We start from the raw sequence: 8,246 nt of genomic DNA, 5'->3' as shown, positions 1-8,246 counted from the left end.
AAAGACTAGTACATATATCTACAGAGAAGTTTAGAATTTTGTCCCTGAAATATTATATATTTTACCTACTCCCTCAAAATTCTTTTCAAATTGACCCATGAAATCAAAATAGTAAACTTATTATCTGACCATTCCTGCATTCCATTTGCTAGAAGAAAAACAAAAACCTTAAGACAATCCTTTGGACAAATTCACAAAGAAGCCCCATCCCATGCCTTACCTTTCCTTTTCTCTGTCTTCCACTTCCTTACGTGGCTTTCTCTCTTAACTCCAAGATAATTCCCACTTTAATTATCTTGGTATATTCCGAAATTCCAAAGATGAAAAACATATTAGATCAAGCTAAACTCAGGCCCTTGACAAACCACAATTCAGAAGCAAACCCAAACCATTTGCAACTTAAAGCCAAGTTTCAGATGGTATTGACTACTGAAGCGAAGGGTAAAGACAAAGATTGGAGTAGAGAAGGAAGTAACTGAACCGCAAATGGGTTTCTTGTGTATGGTTTTGTAGTAAGGTTTTATAAAGAGTATTGGTGTAAACTGTAAAGTTTTAGTTGGGTTTTATAAAGAGTATTGGTGTATGGTTTAAAAAATAAATGAGCCGTAAAATTGTGGAGGGTGCAAAGCTTACGTGGCAAGTTCTAAGGAAGTTAACAAAAAGTCATAGGTTTTAGTTTTATAGTATATGTAGATATCTTCATCCTTATTGAATTTGTAATAAAAAAGGGTAACGTTAATATTTAATTATTAATATATCATTATAGAGATATTAGGTATAATGTTAAAAATATTAAATAAATTGATTTTAAAACAAAAATTGTAGTGTGAAAAGATTAAAGAATCAATCCAATTTGAATCGAACCAAAGAACCTAGAAGTTTAGAACCACTCACTATTTTCGGTTCCCTTTGCAATCGTATTTTTAAAACCATAATGGATTCTTATAATTAATATATATATAATAATAATAATAATAATAATAATAATAATAATAATATGATAGTTACAACAAAAAAGAAGGGGATTTGAACCCTGCACATTTTTGTTGGACACACAACAAAAAATAATCAATAGTTTTGTAGCTCAACTTTCCCATAATCCCTAGAATTAATATGACTTTTAAACAATTCTAGAGCCAATTACAATATGCTATTAATCCTGCAGCTCAAACATTTTTTCTCCTAAACCTCTAAGCACCTTATACATGGGAAGGTGCCAATTCAATTACAAGACCCTAGACAAGCACAAAGATTCAATGTAAGGACATCTTGACATTGCATATTGGCATGTAACGGTTAGAAGATTTCTTTGCCACCGAATAAATAAAATCACAAACTTCAAGCTTTTTTGGGAGCTGTAAAGAGTGGAACATTTACACAAGGAAGAATATTTACGTTTCTAGCTTTACTTCTAAGTGTTAGCTTGAGAAAGAGGCTATAAGATTAAGCGGTGTGAAATAAAAGCAAAGAAATATTAAAAAAAAAAAAAAAGAAGAAGGGAAAGCCAAAGGACCTTGCATGTGTTAGGCTCAAGCTTTTTTTTTTTTTTTTTTTTTTGAGAAAGTTTCAACTTATAGGTTCTGCTCCTGATAATAGCTCTTTATTATCATACTAAGACACCAATTAGTTTTTGGTATAAGCGGGGATTGAACTCCGGATCTCTTATACAACCATCAGAGATTTTACCAGCTGAACTAACTGGAACCCATGCCTCAAACTTTGTTGGATGCTTTTAAAAAATGTACATTTACGCAAGTAATATTACATAAGCATTAATTCTTGTTTTTTAATAGAATATTTATATGCTTCTAGTTTTAGTGTTTTTTTTTTTTTTGATAAACAGTTTTAGTGTTAGTTTAAAAAAAAAAAAAAAAAAAAAAAGAGACTGTGGGCTTTTTAAATCTGTCATATATATGCTTCCATAAGCATTATATATGAATGTGATAGCTTCCTTATTTGAAAGCTTGATCCATTGCCCATACAGATGGGCTGTGACCGTAATTTAAAATTCTTCTTATGGAAATTAAACATTGCAATTAGAAAGTACCAGACTAATGAGACTGAAACGTTCTTTAAAAAAATCCCTCGAAATTGGACCACTTCAAAGAATTGATTGTCCCTCGAAAGACCATAAAAATCCAGTACAGCAACCCGTTTAGACAAATCAGAACAATTAAAGTATCATTAGAAGTAGAGGTAGGCAGGTGCCACTGTTGGGGGTGACAGTAACAGAGATCCATGAGCTAGAAGTTTTGATGATGCCAGAGAGCATTAGCATTGAAGAATGCCAATGCCATATTTAAGGCCTTTTTGGCATTTCATGGCTCAAAAATATTTGCATCAAAAAATTGTAAACCCCACTATTGCAAAATTTTTTGCAATAGTGCTATAGTACAATTCTAAAATTAGAATTGTACTGTAGCAGTTTTCTAAAAATATATATATATATATATATATTTTTTTTTTATTCCACCCTCGAAATTTCTCTCTCCATTGTCTTGGTACTTTAGTTCTTTTCTCTCTCTTCCTTCTCTATTTCTCTATCTGCTCTCTCCTCTCTTCAGACCCAAACACCATCTCTTCTCTCTCTTCCTTCTCTCTTCCTTCTCTGTTGGGTCTGGTGTTTGGATTGTGGTTGGGTTGTGGGTCCGGTGTTTGGGTTGTGGGTGATGGCGTGGGTCAATGGTGGTTGTGGTTTTTGGCGTGGGTCACTGTGGTGGTTGTGGTTTTTTTTTTTTTTTTTTTGGCTGTGACCGGTGCTTAAAGGGGTTGTGGGTCGTGGTTGGGTCCGGTGTTTGGTCGTTGATCGTGGTTAGGTTGTGGTTGAAGTGGGTTGTTGGTCGTGGATCAGCGAAGCTTCACACGGCCTCTCTCTCATCTCTCATCGTGGATCAGCGAGCTGGGTTTGGATCGATGGGCTGGGATTGGTTGATGGTGGGTTTGAAACGGTGGATCTATTGATCGGTGGGTGGATCGGTTGGGTTGATCATCGATAGCTCCGATGGTGGCTCTGGTGATGATTTTTTTTGAATGGGTTTGCTCCGGTGGGTTTCAAATCGGTTGGGTTTCAAATCGACGGCGTGGGTTTCTGATCGGTGGCTTGGGTGGTGGGTGTGGTGGCCGTTGTTGGCTCTAACTGGTTTGATGGTTTGTGTGTGTGTGGCTCTGTTGATGGTTTGATGGTTTGTGTTTATGTGTGTGGCTTTGTTGATGGTTTGTGTTTGTGTGTGTGGCTTTGTTGATGGTTTGATGGTTTGTGTTTGTGTGTGGTGATGGGTTTGGATAGGTTGATCGGTGTATCATGGGTCTGTGTGTGTGGCTCTGTGTGTTGAACCAGTGCTAGAGGTTGAGGGAGACTGAGGAAAAAAAATACTGTTGGAAAGCTCAGGAAAATGGAATCATGCCTAGTCTGAAAAAAAGTATCGGTTAGAAAGAAATAATAAAAAAAAATTAAAGAATAATATTTTAATAAAAATAAAGTTTTGGGATGTGGGAGGTATTGTAAAATGATATGGTATAAATAATAAAGTGGCTTTTTGAGATGGTAAAATAGAATAGGATAGCATTCTTTAATGCTGATGCTTCAAGGAAGACCAGCAATTCAAATTGGATTACAATTAGCTAGCTTCGTGATATTATTGCTAATGTGAAGTAGGTGATATTGCTTATAACGTGATCCTCTTTATGTTCGGAATAAACAATCCTCTATAAATAAATATATATATATATAAAACAAAATCTTTAGCGATAGTACTTTTCAAATCTATGTATTACTAAAAACTGAAGTATAGCGTTTAATGCTACTGCTCTCACGTTGCGCCACATCAGTTACTACGTCATTCTTTTTTTTCTTTTTTTTTTAAATATTAATTTGTCCTACAATTTTAAAATGGTTTTTACAATTTTCAACCCCATAAATGCAGCTCACTACTTATTTATCTACTTCCACTATCACCCTGTAATAAATCCAACCCACTAGTTATTTATTTACATCCACTGTCACCCTATAATAAATCTGTATAATTAATCAAGTCCACCTCTTATTTATTTAATTCCACTATCAAGCCCAACCCAAAGCCTTTTCAGTTCAACTTTAGGGTTTTGTGTGAGTATTTTCAGCTTAAAGGAAGAAAAAAAAAAAATACAAAACAAAACAAAACAAAACGTTGAAGCCTTTCAAGCTTTAGGGTTTTTTTTTTTTTTTTCCAATTTTCTTATAATTGTTTTTAACATTTATTTTTTTAATATTTACACTTCTCCATCCTTTCTCTCTCCCTTACCATTTCATCTTCTCACTACTTCTTTAATCTTTCTCCCTTCTTTACCTTTTCATCTCCCTACTACCCTTTACCTTAATATCCTTCTTCCTCTTTCCCTTTATCTTCCTTTATTTTTATCTGTTCTTATTCACATCCTCTTACTATAAATTTGTCACTATCTTTTCTATTCTATGCATAGTTTTCCCTCAAAAAAAAAAAAAAAAAAGGTTCCCTCTCTCTCTCTCTCTCTAAATATTTTGCTGGATTTTTTTATTTTTATTGCATCTCTACTTTAGGTTGATAATTAGTTATATTCTTTAAAACTCTATTTTGGGTTAATGCGATTTAGTTTTGTTTTTTAATTTGTGATTTAGTTTTGTTTTTTAAATTGTTGTTGTTGTTGTTTTTTTTTTATTATTATTATTTATTATTATTCTCTTTGATTGTTAAATATTATCCTATTGTGTTCTAAAGAATTAAATATAGCATATAAAAATATAATATTATTCTATTACATAGCATGATTTGGCTAATTTGGTATTTATTCCATTACATAGCATGATTTTTTATAGTACTCAATTTAGATGTTAAACTATGAGATTTTACTAATTTTTGTTTATTTTCTAATCCTTTGTGGTGGACAAAATACTCTTAATAGTTGTATTCGAAGTACTCTATAATGCCATTTATTTAAAGAAAAGCAAAGGTTAGCCAAACAAAAACAATCGGCTAGGTGACAAATTTCAACTTTTGCAATTTTAATTTTATTATTATTATTTTATAACAATGCATGTATAGAAATTTAATTCTTAGATTTTGCTAATAATTGTTTATTTGATAATATGTTTTGGGCGGTCGAAATTATAATTTTTACAAAGAAAATAACCTTAATAGATTATCAAAAACAAAATTTTATCCTAATATTGGTTCAATTAATCATTGTTAAGTTTTATTAATTTTTTTTAGTTTACATTTTTTTGGTGTTTTGGATTGTTCCTATATTACATTTATGATTGTTCATATAATAAATAAAAATATAATTACGAAATACATTACTCATTATTAGATTAGTTTAAATTGTAAATTTTTTTTTTAATAAAACCATCATAAAAATAATTATTACGCGCAACACGCAGGTCCGCAACTAGTACAAGTGAAAGTCAAATTCGTGTAATTTTTTAATATTTTTAGGAATACAATAAATGCATACTTACTATCATTTCCACTATAAATTTAACTAGTCGCTAACCCGTGCGATGCACGGGAAACTATTGAAAATTAGATTTTAAAAAAGAAAAATTTATTAATTTTAGTTTATATTGAATATTTATTTATGCTAGTTTAAAATATTATTTCAAATCTTCATTTCATTTTATTTTAGTTGGAATAACTTATATAATTAAATGAAATGCTTATGAATAAGAGTTGACATTAATAATATACTATATATATTTAGTGATTATTCAAGATATCATTCAAATATAACAATTTTTTTTGTTGTTTTAAAAAAAGAACAATATTAATACATTGAAACACAAAATACTATATTGTCCAATAGATATTACAACTTTAAAACTAAAACATGAGTAGTGATTTTTAATGGACTGGGGTAATAGCACAGCTTTCTATAGAAAAAAAATTGATTAAAATTTTTTTGGAGTTAACCATGCAATTGGCACGGTCTTATTAGATTGAAGACGACAATAACTCTATATATCAAACCATAACCTTTTTGTAATTTCTTGTAGTTGAATTCTTTTAAACAGAGAACAAAAGGCATATTACAAATGAATCTGAGAACAAACACCTGAGCATTCTATCAAACACATGTTCAGCAATCTCAAGTACTTATACTAACCAACCCCAACCTTTAAAAAAAATTCCCATGGAATCCAAAATAGCGGCAACCCCAACATAACATTCCACAGGCTATCATATATGAAGACCCAAAGATTATAATAATTTATAAAAAGGCAAAACCAATGTAAATGAAGATGACAATAACACTATATATCAAACCAAAACAAACCCAAAATTGAAATCAAATAGAAGATCCTAGGAAACCAAAAATCCAATAAAAATTGCATAACCAAAAAAAAAAAGGGAAAAAGAAAATCCAAACCAATGTAAAATGAAGATGAGAAAAACACTATATATCAACTAAAACAAACCCAGAATTAAAACCAAATAGAAGAATCCCAAAAAACCAAAAATCCAATAAAAATCGCATACAAAAAAAAAGGAAAAAAAAAATCTAATAACAAAAATTTCATGATTCTTCTTTGCCATAGATTTGACAACAAAGGAAGAAGAAGAAAACGTGGAAATCTGCAAAGAAAAAAAAAACAAAAACAAAAAAACTTAAATCCAAAGCAACCCACAGCCACAAACCAACAAAATTCCATGAAAAACAAAAACAAACCAAAAAAAAAAACTTAAATCCAAAGCAACCCACAGCCACAAACTAACAAAATTCCATGAACAATTGAAGCGGATAGAGAGAGAGCAATATATAGAAATTATGCAAAGTAAAAAACATGTTTTAATTACCTCAAAATAATTTGCCGACCTAGAATATGATGGGCTGGATTGAGCGGCGATGGAGAGGCAAAAAGAAATCGATGTAGTGGCGGTGATCCATGGTGGTGGCGGCAGCGGGAAGATCTGAGTTTTGGGGTGCCAGCGTATATTAGAAAACAGAGAGGTTGTTTTAGACGTGAAGGCTGACGGGAAACAGAGAGGTTGTTTTAGACGTGAAGACTGAAGGGAGTTGTATACTTGTATTAGGGTTGTAAATTAATAAATTCTAATATAATAATAAATTAGAATTAAAGAATTAAAAGAAAAAAGAAAAAAGAAAAAAGAAGAAGGTAACGTGAAGGTTGAAGGGGAGTTGATTGGGGGTGGGGTTCTAAATTAATAAATTCTAATATAATAAATCATTAGAATTTAATAATAAATCATTAAAAAAAAAAAGGAGAAGAAGAAGAAGGAGGTGACGTGAAGGTTGAAGGGGGATTAGGGTTGTAAATTAATAAATTCTAATACAATAATAAATTAGAATTAAAGAATTAAAAAAAAAAAGAAGAAGAAAGTAACGTGAAGGTTGAAGGGGAGTTGATTGGGGTGGGGTTCTAAATTAATAAATTATAATATAATAAATCATTAGAATTTAATAATAAATCATTAAAAAAATTTTAAAAAAAGAAGAAGAAGAAGGAGGTGGCGTGAAGGCTGAGGGGGGATTAGGGTTGTAAATTAATAAATTCTAATATAGGGCAGATACTTATCCTTTTATAGCAGATTTAATAAAAAAAAAAATCTTTAGATTAAACTTAGCTTAAAATATCAGATTTTATCCAAAAAAAGAAAAATAAAAAAAGAAGATAAGTATAGTGTTTTTAATTTTATTTTTTATTTTTTAAATATTGTGATATGCTGACGTGGAAAATTGTGGTGCCAGCAAAAGCTTCGGTTTTATATATATATATATATATATAGATTACTATCATGTAAGAAAAGGGAGCATATATTTATTATACTCCTAAAATACTGAATAATTACTCGTCAAATTCATGTTATAACCCTAAACCAAAATTTTTGCATCTTTCACTTTGTTCACACTGATGAGTCCAACCCAAGAGTATATGAGAAAAAAAATTGTGAAAAATAAAAAACTAAAATGAGCCAATCTGAACTTGACTAAATTAACTAAAATTAGGTAACGAGACACCTTGGAGGCCTAGAGCTAGATGGACCGGCATCCTAAATTTACAATCAAAGCAGCAGCCAGCAAGCTCCATCGATTTTGGAGGTTGTGTTAAACGTTACTACGATTTACGGGGAATAATAGAAAAAGGATTGTGGAGACGATTTTAACAAGCCAGAAAACTCCAAGCTAAAACAACATTCCTACTTTTTTAGCCCCTTGTTTTGAATAAATCCCGGAAAGGAAAGAAGGAACAGTTGATTCAGAATGCGCCACAT

The sequence above is a fragment of the Quercus lobata genome, chromosome 5, assembly GCF_001633185.2.
Source record: "Quercus lobata isolate SW786 chromosome 5, ValleyOak3.0 Primary Assembly, whole genome shotgun sequence".
Lineage (NCBI taxonomy): Eukaryota > Viridiplantae > Streptophyta > Magnoliopsida > Fagales > Fagaceae > Quercus > Quercus lobata.
The sequence above is the reverse complement of the archived record's forward strand: the minus strand, read 5'-3'. Positions refer to the sequence as shown.